Consider the following 12,135-nt stretch of genomic DNA (forward strand, 5'->3'; position numbering starts at 1 on the left):
AGGGAAGGGGGGATCAGATAGTGGTACAATAAGTACCCTCCGCCACACACCGTAAGGTGGCTCGCGGAGTATAGATGTAGATGTAGGTGGGAACAGAGGTAATGTGGAGTCCGACAGAGGTGTGGAATGGAAGTATTTGTGTTAAACATTTGAATTTTAATGAGTGCAATTAGAACAGTGTATGCCTTATGAAGTAATTAAACGTATATTATTTTAGTGTCCTATGAAAAAAAATGTTAATCAAAAAGGAGTATTCTGAACTGGAGAAGAAAAGGAAAACACGCAGAAAACGCGAGATGAATAAACACCACGTAAGTCAGGGAGTGGAATTGCTTAAGTCACTATCGTAGTAGCTGAGCGTAGGGTGCGACAATAACTGTAGAATGAAACTGCGTGCTACTAATCACTATTTGCATGTGTACTACACTGAGGAGACAAAAGTCATGGGATATCTCCTGATATCGTATCGGACCTCCTTTTTTCTGGCGCAGTTCAACCGCTGGAAGTACCCTGGAAAAATACTGAGCCATGCTTGCTCTTAAGCCGCCCTTAATTGCGAAAGTGTTTCCAGTGAGGATTTTGTGCACGAATTGTCCTGTCCATTATGTCCCATATATGTTCGATGGGACTCATGTCGGGAAATCTGGATAGCCTAATCAGTCGCTCGAATTGTCCAGAATGTTCTTCAAGCCAGTCTGTGGTCTGGTAATATGGTGCATTTTCAACATGAACAATACATTGCTGTTTGGGAACATAAAGTCCCAGAATGGTTGCAAATGATCTGTAGGTAGTTGAACGTAACCACTTCTTGTCAACGAACGATTCACTTGGACCAGAGGACCCAGTCTATTCCATGTTAACACGCCCCACACTTTTATAGAGACACCACTATCTTGCACGGTGCCTTATTGACAACTTGGGTCCTTCTCTTCGTGGGTCTGCGCCACTCTCGAACCCTACTATCAGCTCTTACCAACTGAAACCGAGGTCATGTAACCAGACCACGGTTTTTATCTGGGTGAGGATCCAATGAGTCTACCATTTCGCGTTCAAATTCTGTTCATTCCCGTCGTGCGTCCATAATCACGTTCGAAACCTTTTCACATGAGTCACCTGACATGTCCGCCAGTGCACTGGCCTTTCACAACTTGTGTGTGCGATAGTACCGCTACCTGTACAAGTACCTATCGCTATCCCAAGACGTCGTCATCTCAGTGTAACTGTGGCTATACCAACTAATGAGTTAATGGATCCTGACTATTTGCAATAAACTTTTCTGGGCATCGATCCCAAGCGACATTCGTACATAATATAGGTAACGTCATATCTAAGGGTCTAAGACCTTCAGTTCTTCATATATTGTAAACTTTTGAGGTCCCACGTTTTCGATGCGAATGCTCTTTTCTTGTAATATAAAATTCATTGTAGGTCACAGACCCATGTTTAGCACTACTACGTCTTTTAATCGTGGTCACTTGGTTGTCACGTGCAACGGTTGTATGTACACTAATGGCCATTAAAATTGCTACACCAAGAAGAAATGCAGATGATAAACGGTTATTCATTGGACAAATATATTATACTAGAACTGATGTGATTACATTTTCATGCAATTTGGGTGCATAGATCCTGAGAAACCAGTACCCAGAACAACCACCTCTGGCCGTAATAACGGCCTTGATACGCCTGGGCATTGAGTCAAACAGAGCTTGGATGGCGTGTACAGGTACAGCTGCCCTTGCAGCTTCAACACGATACCACAGTTCATCAAGAGTAGTGACTGGCGTGGCGTATTGTGACGAGCCAGTTGCTCAGCCGCCATTGACCAGAGGTTTTCAATTGGTGACAGATCTGGAGAATGTGCTGGCCAGGGCAGCAGTCGAACATTTTCTGTATCCAGAAAGGCCCGTACAGGACCTGCAACATGTGGTCGTGCATTATCCTGCTGAAATGTAGGGTTTCGCAGGGATAGAATGAAGGGTAGAGCCACGGGTCGTAACACATCTGAAATGTAACGTCCACTGTTCAAAGAGCAGTAAATGCGGACAGGAGGTGACCGACACGTGTAACCAATGGCACTCCATACCATCACGCCGGGTAATACGCCAGTATGGCGATGACGAATACGCGCTTCCAATGTGCGTACACGGCGATGTCGCCAAACACGGATGCGACCATCATGCTGCTGTAAACAGAACCTCGATTCATCCGAAAAAATGACGTTCTGTCATTCGAACACCTAGGTTCGTCGTTGAGTACACCATCACAGGCGCTCCTGTCTGTGATGCAGCGTCAATGGTAACCGCAGCCACGGTCTCCGAGCTGATAGTCCATGCTGCTGCAAACGTCATCGAACTGTTGGTGCAGATGGTTGTTTTAAATGCGAACATTTGGTTGTTGTCTTGCAAACGTCCCCAGCTGTTGACTGAGAGATCGAGACGTGGCTGCACGATCAGTTAGAGCCATGCGGATAAGATGCCTGTCATCTCGACTGCTAGTGATACGAGGCCGTTGGTATCCAGCACTTCGTTCCGTATTACCCTCCTGAACCCACCGATTCCATATTGTGCTAACAGTCATTGGATCTCGACCAACGCGAGCAGCAATGTCGCGATACGATAAACCGCAATCGCGATAGGCTACAATCCGACCTTTATCAAAGTCGGAAACGTGATGGTACTCATATATCCTCCTTACACGAGGCATCACAACAACGTTTCACCAGGCAACGCCGGTCAACTGCTTTTTGTGTATGAGAAAAAAAATGGTTCAAATGGCTCTGAGCACTATGGGACTCAACTGCTGTAGTCATAAGTCCCCTAGAACTTAGAACTACTTAAACCTAACTAACCTAAGGACATCACACACATCCATGCCCGAGGCAGGATTCGAAACTGCGACCGTAGCGGTCGTGCGGTTCCAGACTGTAGCGCCTTTAAGCGCTCGTCCACTCCGGTCGGCCAACCTACATCCTTCTGAATCTGTTTAGTGTATTCATCTCTTGGTCTCCTTCTACGATTTTTACCCTCCACGCTGCCCTCCAATGCTAAATTTGTGATCCCTTGATTCCTCAGAACATGTCCTACCAACCGGTCCCTTTTTTCTTGTCAAGTTGTGCCAGAAACTCCTCTTCTCCCCAATTCTATTCAATACCTCCTCATTAGTTATGTGATCTACCCATCTAATCTTCAGCATTCTTCTGTAGCACCACATTTCGAAAGCTTCTATTCTCTTCTTGTCCAAACTATTTATCGTCCATGTTTCCCTTCCATACGTGGTTACACTCCATACAAATACTTTCAGAAACGAATTCCTGACACTTAAATCTATACTCGATGTTAACAAATTTCTCTTCTTCAGAAACGCTTTCCTTGCCATTGCCAGTCTACATTTTATATCCTCTCTACTTAGACCATCATCAGTTATTTTGCTCCCCGAATAGCAAAACTCCTTTACTACTTTAAGTGTCTCATGTCCTAATCTAATCCGCTCAGCATCACCCGACTTAATTCGACTACATTACATTATTCTCGTTTTGCTTTTGTTGATGTTCATCTCATATCCTCCATACAAGACACTGTCCATTCCGTTCAACTGCTCTTCCAAGTCCTTTGCTATCTATGACAGAATTACAATGTCATCGGCGAACCTCAAAGTTTTTATTTGCTCTCCATGGATTTTAATTCCTACTCCAAATTTTTCTTTTGTTTCCTTTACTGCTTGCTCAATATACAGATTGAATAACATCGGGGAGAGGCTACAACCCTGTCTCACTCCCTTCCCAACCACTGCTTCCCTTTCATACCCCTCTACTCTTATAACTGCCATCTGGTTTCTGTACAAATTGTAAATAGCCTTTCGCTCCCTGTATTTTACCCCAACCACCTTTAGAATTTGAAAGAGAGTATTCCAATCAACATTGTCAAAAGCTTTCTCTAAGTCTACAAATGCTAGAAACGTAGGTTTGCCTTTCCTTAGTATTTCTTCTAAGATAAGTCGTAGGGTCAGTATTGCCTCACGTGTTCCAACATTTCTACGGAATGCAAACAGATCTTCCCTGAGGTCGGCTTCTACCAATTTTTCCATTCGTCTGTAAAGAATTCGTGTTAGTATTTGGCAGCTGTGACTTATTAAACTGATAGTTCGGCAATTTTCGCATCTATCAACACCTGCTTTCTTTGGGATTGGAATTATTATATTCTTCTTGAAGTCTGAGGTATTTCGCCTGTCTCATACATCTTGCTCACCAGATGGTAGAGTTTTGTCAGGACTGGCTCTCCCAAGGTCGTCAGTAGTTCTAATGGAATGTTGTCTACTCCCGGGGCCTTGTTTCGGCTTAGGTCTTTCAGTGCTCTGTCAAATTCTTCACGCAATATCGTATCTCCCATTTCAGCTTCATCTACATCCTCTTCCATTCCCATAATATTGTCCTCAAGTATATCGCCCTTGTATAGACCCTCTATATACTCTTTCCATCTTTCTGCTTTCCCTTCTTTGCTTAGAACTGGGTTTCCATCTGAGCTCTTGATATTCATACAAGTGGCTCTCTTTTCTCCTAAGGTCTCTTTAATTTTCCTGTAGGCAGTATCTGTCTTACCCCTAGTGATATATGCTTCTACATCCCTACATTTGTCCTCTAGCCATCCCTGCTTAGCCATTTTGCACTTCCTGTCAATCTCATTTTTGAGACGTTTGTATTCCTTTTTGCCTGCTTCATTAACTGCATTTTCTTATTTTCTCCTTTCATCAATTAAATTCAATATTTCTTCTGTTACCCAAGGATTTTTACTAGCCCTCGTCTTTTTTCCTACCTGATCCTCTGCTGCCTTCACTACTTCATCCCTCAGAGCTATCCATTCTTCTTCTACTGTATTTCTTTCCCCCATTCTTGTCAATTATTCCCTTATGCTCTCCCTGAAACTCTGTACAACCTCTGGTTTAGTCAGTTTATCTAGGTCCCATCTCCTTAAATCCCCACCTTTTTGCAGTTTCTTCAGTTTTAATCTACAGTTCATAACCAATAGATTTTGGTGAGAGTCCACATCTGCCCCTGGAAATGTCTTACAATTTAAAACCTGGTTCCTGAATCTCTGTCTTACCATTAAACAATCTATCTGATACCTTCTAGTATCTCCAGTATTCTTCCATGGAACTGCATGTTATTCTTCCATGGAACTGCATGTAAGTGCACAATAAAGGGGGTCCTACGGGTCCGTCTATCGGTTTCGTCACATATGGGATTTGTCCGGAACACTTCGTGTCGACTTTCCTGTTTTTTCATTTCTGGGAACGTCAGTGAAGAAGCATTCGTAGTGACAAAACTGCGTGGTGAAGTTAAACGAGCAGATTCTGTTGGTAGCGCCGAGCGCCGATTACGTCAGCATTTCCCCCACACACGTCTCCCCTTACCGCAAAGACCAGTCTTGTCATTTAGATTTTTGTTCATCACTTTCATTAACTGTTTTTGAAGAATGCCAATGTGAAGAAATAGTAGACTAGTTGCGTAAATTTTTTTTTAAAATGCAGCTGATGTGCTATTTCTTCACGTCGAATATCTTGTTTTTCCATTCACATCGCCACCCTCGCTCCCCCACTGCTATCGGACGACTTCTTTGTGCCATCTACACTTAGTTTACACAGTCAAATAGAGAGACTGGACGTGAAGAAAGCTCAAAACGTAGTATGACTCCTTCACACAGTAAAAGTAAAATTATGTCCTATTACAGTTTCAAAAGAACAATTTCAAATATTTACCGAAAATTGCGAAAAAAATATAAAATAAAAATTCAGCACTCGATGTTACCCTTTCGACATTGATATATTGGTGAGAAAATAATCGCTGATAAATATCGATAATTTTTGGAAAGCGTATCAATATGTTGATATATCGATAATTAATCAACAGCCCTAATGCGAATCCAATTCCAGTATCAGAAGGGCGGCCCACTTAGTCGAAGCGACACGCCGCTGCATAATATGAGTGACGCGGTAACCCAGTGGTTGTCAAATTGCGCATCAAGTTTTCGTGCGGCTCGCGATTCTCAGCCGTATTTGATAACAATTGGCATACAGCAACTAACAGCCGAATTCAAAAACGTCCAACGACAGTTAGGAGCTTCTTAAGAGTGTACTTTGCCTGCTCAGCGAGAAACAAAAATAATTGCAGAGACAATAATATTTTAAGATCTGCTTAATTTTAATTGTTGATGAATTCGGCAATGAACTGCGTTTGCCGCTTACCTTAGACCAGAGAGCTACGTAGCGCGACCACTATGAGGTTAGAGGACCAGAAAGGGGCAAGTATTTGTTGTTTGTCTTCCACTGCTGACAACATAATTGCGTTTGCAACTAGTATCGATCAGCTGCTATGGTGTAAATTTTGACACAGATGTAACATCGATTACTGAATGCGCGTTGCAGGAACTGCGTAACCCAACCCCCCCCCCCCCCCCCCCCACTTTGAATTTAGCTCAACTTGACCAACCACTCAAAAAAACTATGTCCCCACAAGCTGTTATCTCACTTACACTCATATGCTAAACTTTTACTAAACAGAGCCTAATATGAACAGAACTGTAACTGACCTTAATGCAACTAGTCTTTATGTTAAATGTGCAATTGGAGTAAAACAATTATCTGGCCCTAATCAAAATTTGCAGTTACTTCGCGCCTTGACAAACAGCAAGCAGGCAGCGCCTAAGCCAGATATTTCTGTTTCTAAATACATATTCGTGCTGTTGCATGTCCAAATGGTTCAAATGGCTCTGAGTACTATAGGACTTAACTGGTCAGGTCATCAGTCTCCTAGAGCTTAGAACTACTTAAACCTAACTAACCTAAGGACATCACACACATCCATGCCCGAGGCAGGATTCGAACCTGCGACCGTAGCGGTCGCGCGGTTCCAGACTGTAGCGCCTAGAACCACTCGGCCACACCGGCCGGCACTGTTGCATGTGGTAATGCGTAATGACAAACAATGGGACGGATAAAGTAACTACTCCTATGAAATGATATTCGAAGACAACCATTTTAGAATGAAGTATGCATTAAAAAAAGATAGAGTAAGACTCGCGTGATCTTCACACATAACATTGGTCTGAAGAATATTATGCTGAACAAAGTGAACAATGATTTAAAAGGAGACAATGCTAACAGAGAATTTCTATAAAAACCAGACTGCTTAATCAGTTAATATGTTTATGCATAACCCAGGGAAGTGGTATGGTCTTTCTCTCGGCAACTAGCTGACAATAATCATTGCTAGCTGCGCAGTGCTGCAGTCTTACATCGAACTTCTTCTCTTCAAAAATAATAACATAATAATATTATTCAAAATGCATATTCTTTTCGCTTTGTCCTTTATAATCAATCTTCCTGTATCCATCTACTACCATACCACACTTCAACTAAGAATGTATAAGACTGTGCAGAGGCAAAGATTGTCCCACGGCAAGACCAAGGATTGTTTAACACTGACGTATCTTGCTCTCTCTCTGACGTGCACATCGACAACATACAAAAATCAGAATGACATGACCACTTTACAACGGTCATCTTCAAATACGGTACCAATTTTTAGCAAATGACATCTTATTAATTAGCTCTGTTGTAATACATCTATCTACATCTATACTCTCCAAACCATTGTGAAGTGCATGGAAGAGGGTATGTCCCATTGTACCATTCATTATGGTTCTTTGTCATTCCAAAAAATTCAAATGGCTCTGAGCACTATGGGAGTTAACATCTGAGGTCATCAGTCCCCTAGAACTTAGAACTACTTAAACCTAACTAACCTAAGGACACACACACATCCATGCCCGAGGCAGGATACGAACCTGCGACCGTAGCGGTCACGCGGTTCCAGACTGAAGCGCCTAGAACCGCACGGCCACACCGGCCGGCTTTCTCATTCCATTCGCATATGGACCGTGTGAAGAGTGAATGTTTAAATGCCTTCGCCCATACTGTAACTAATTTTAACCTTGTCTTCACGATCCCTAGGGGAGTCATACGTAGGGTTTGTAGTATATTCCTAGAGTCATAACTTAAAGTCGCTTCTCGAAAATTTATATGTAGGATTTCTCGGCATGGTTTGCGTCTATCTTCAAGAGTCTGCCAATCTAGCATGTAAAAACCGGTGACCGTTCAAATGCAGCTTCTCTCAGATAGTACTTCATTTTAGATAACTGCATCATCTTCAAAAAGTCTGAAGTTACTATTAATATTATTTGCAAGGTCATTAATATGCAACATAAACAACGAGGGCCACAATACACTTTCCTCGGCCACAGCAGAAGTAGCTTCTACATCTGTCGATGCCTCTCCATCAAGATAACTTGCTGCATCCTCCCTACGAAAAAATCCGCAATCCAGTCACGAATTTTATTTGATACCCAACACGATCCTACTTCTGATATTAAGCGTATGTAGGGACCGATGACGTCAGCATTTGGTCCCATAGTCCTTACCACAAATCTCCAAAAATTAAGCGTATATGTGATACTGAGTAAAATGCTTTTCTGTAATGAAGGAAAACTGCATCTGCCTGAGTGCATGGTACCAAAGCTTTCAGAATGTCCTGCAGTGAGTAGAAGAAAATGGAATTTGAATTACTTATCAAACTTTTGTGGTGGTGGAGTATTTACATGTAAGTACAACCATTGTTATTATTGAAAGTTAATCGTACACATAGTAAAACTGTCAACACTTTATCATGCTACTACAATACTATAATTGCTAGATCGCTGACGTTGGGAGCAACCTGTAACAGACCACAGTCAAAACGAAGTATTCCGAATGCTGCCGACTTCCAACGATCTATACTTGGGAACTGGCGGCGAGTTTAACGCGCTTTTACTACAGTTAGTCTATTGGGCGGTCACAACATTATGAATAATAGAGGGCGTTTCCGTAAGAGCGTGCAAACATGTAACAGGACATAGAGAATGCTCCACTGAACAATTTGAGGTAGGAAACATGGAGTCGGAGAAGTCAGCTTAAGGAGACAAGGAAGTAAACTTGTCTACCGCTTTGTTTAGCAGTACTGTGTTCCAACTTATTTACAGATGACACGCATACCAGTTTACAAGTACTTTGATGTTTATTTGTATGTTCATTATTTGTTTCCCGCGAGGAAATAATGAAGACGAACCTGATTACCAGGATATCATGATGCAGGTTTTGTTTACTTGTCTAGAAGATGCCTCTGTTGTATCGTACTTACAATGTTCCGTGACAGAACGTGCTATGAATCGACAGACCCATTCATTACTCAGTGTTATCCAGAGACGTACAGTACAGTCCGATGGAGCAGTACCGGTACAGTTTCACAAAACTCACTGAAATGCGCCTTGGGTACGGAGAAGTTAGTTGCAATGCTCTCGCTGTTGAAGACTGTAAAGGGACGATTTTCTATCAGGCATCATCCGTCAAGACAAGTGTTTATTTCTCTCGCTCGACGAATGCGGGAGACTGGTTCATTGGAAAGAAGAAACGAGTGAACTGGCAACATGAGGACCACAGCAGGGGTATTTGTCAAGGTACTTCAGAATCTGATTCGCCGATTAAGGTTGATGGCCGTCAGTTTCAGCACATTTTGTAAGATACAGTACAAATGGTACGTTCATTGTGTCAGTGATGGTATTTACAGTTAACCGTAACACATATAAATAAAAAAGTACTCAGCGATGTGATTTTATTCCTATCATCTCCCTGATGTCCGCTCCCGGTAGCTGAGTGGTGCCTACACGGTAGCTCAGCGTGTTCGGTCGGAGGTTTAGCTGTCTCCGTAGTAAAAAAAGAAAAACTGAGTGAATAGATCATCATTGACCTTTAACGGGCGTCGTGGGACGTCCGCCCCGAACAAATGCAAAGAACAATATCGAAGAAAATGAGATTTAAAAAAAATTAAAAAGTGCTCAGCGCGACAGAATGTTAGTCCTACGGGCCCGGGTTCGATTCCCGGCTGGCTCGGAGATTTTCTCCGCTCAGGGACTGGGTGTTGTGTTGTCCTAACCATCATCATTTCATCCCCATCGACGCGCAAGTCGTCGAAGTGGCCTCAAATCGAAAGACTTGCACCCGGCGAACGGTCTACCCGACGGGAGGCCCTAGTCACACGACATTTACATTTATCTCCTTTATCTGGCATCTCCGACCACCAGGCTCCATACCTCAAACTTTTCGGTGGATCATCCTGTATGTTCCGTTCAGTTTTTGCACGCTCTTACGGAAACACCCCGTACAGCTTACTAATTAATAATAAGATCGCTACATATGCGGCCGAGGTGTCTGTACTGGCTCTTGAACAAAAAAGTTTGACGACCGGTCCGCTAACCTGTTTACGGCAGCCGCCACGTACTTCTGTCCGCAAGCTCGTCGCTGCGAAGGTCATCAGACCCTTGTCAGCATGATGAACCATCAGGCATTCTTTTAGTTGACCAGACGCTTGTACGCTCATGCGTGGAACGCTGTCTGGAGAAACTCCCTGTGAATATTTAAACACCACAAGATCACAGTGCCCATGTTGTCACTACGCCACTGCCCACGAACATGAGCTCTCGTTGTATACTTGCCAGTCAGAGACATGCAGATCACTGCTGTCAATCTCGACATTTTCTTTATCTTGCCTTGTGGCAGAATGAACATTTTTACATGACACTCGCCACGTCGCTTGTGAGCCATGAAAAACGCGTTGGGCGCCCCCATGAAGATTTGGCTGGAATACTGAAGACTCGAAAATTCGTTTACTCGGCTCCCCGTGTCTCGAAGTTGTAAGCATTCCGTGTGACGAACGGTGTTGTACTGAGAAACAGTGATGTGAATTTTGCCTTGTACTTGGTACTTTTCTAATACGTGCTTTCAGGGACAACTTGTACAAGACTGGCCATTCGGTCTCATAAATATTATAGAAACTGTTTTGTTCGCTTTCATACATTATTAACTGAAAGTCAAAGGACGCCATCAGCGATGAAATATAATGTTTATATAAATGTGTATTTTTTTGTTTAATTCTGTACTCAAGCGACATTGTTACTGCGTGCCATCAGCTATGACGCATTTATTTTTAAAATCATCATCTATATATACTGATGTAACAGTTAAAGGTAAGTTGTTCTATGTTTGATTTTTGTGTATTTGTTGAATTGTACTTCTACGTGAACATACAGTAGCACAAGTGTCATAAGAACGATTTTCATGCATGTTTTGTTTTGAAAATGTATTTCGGTAGTTGTCATTGGACTACCTTGCTATTCAGTGTACATCGCTACGCGATTTTCGTTTAAAATAATTCTCTTCTTGTCTTCCTGTGAAATAGTACTTCATGTGACATATGTAGCAGGCCGAATGATTGAGTTGAACCCGAAAGTAACAGGCATGAATTAGACCATTTGTTGTAAACTGTAATGCGTATGTGTGAACATTAGTAACAGGCCATCTCTGTGAATGTGTGTGTAACTCTCTAATGACGTTGCCGTCAAACGAGAAAACAGTAAAGAAGAGAGAATCGTGAATGTTTAATACTGTAATTGTCAGTGTTCTTATTATGTGTTCCCTAAATAAAGTTCCCATTTGACAAGTACTTATAACTGAGTTCAAGTGGTTCAGATGGCTCTGAGCACTATGGGACTTAACATCTGAGGTCATCAGTCCGCTAGACTTAGAACTGCTTAAACCTAACTAATCTAAGGACATCAAACATATCCATGTCAGAGACAGGATTCGAGCCTGCCACCGTAGCAGCAGCGCGGTTCCGGACTGAAGCGCCTAGAACCACTCGACCACAGCGGCCGGCTACAATTGAGTGTGAGATGCTCCACAGATCAGTGTGCTTGAGGAATTTTAAGAGATACAAGGCACAAGGTTAAATTGTCAACTGTGGCACGTCTCTCAACAGCTATTGAGTGTGGAAAACGAAAACAAAAATGCCCCGAATCAGTTGAAAATGTCCTTGATGAAATTCAGCTACTGACTCGTCTTGGCACAACTGCATCTGCATCCATTTCAATTCGCAACAGGGCTGAGATGTAATGTGGTCATTTTTCTCTGAAAATGTTCACTACTACTTTTCAAATGATGATACGCAAATCCCCTTGATCAAATAATCGTTCTGTAATTGCACGTTTGAAT

The sequence above is a fragment of the Schistocerca piceifrons genome, chromosome 5, assembly GCF_021461385.2.
Source record: "Schistocerca piceifrons isolate TAMUIC-IGC-003096 chromosome 5, iqSchPice1.1, whole genome shotgun sequence".
Lineage (NCBI taxonomy): Eukaryota > Metazoa > Arthropoda > Insecta > Orthoptera > Acrididae > Schistocerca > Schistocerca piceifrons.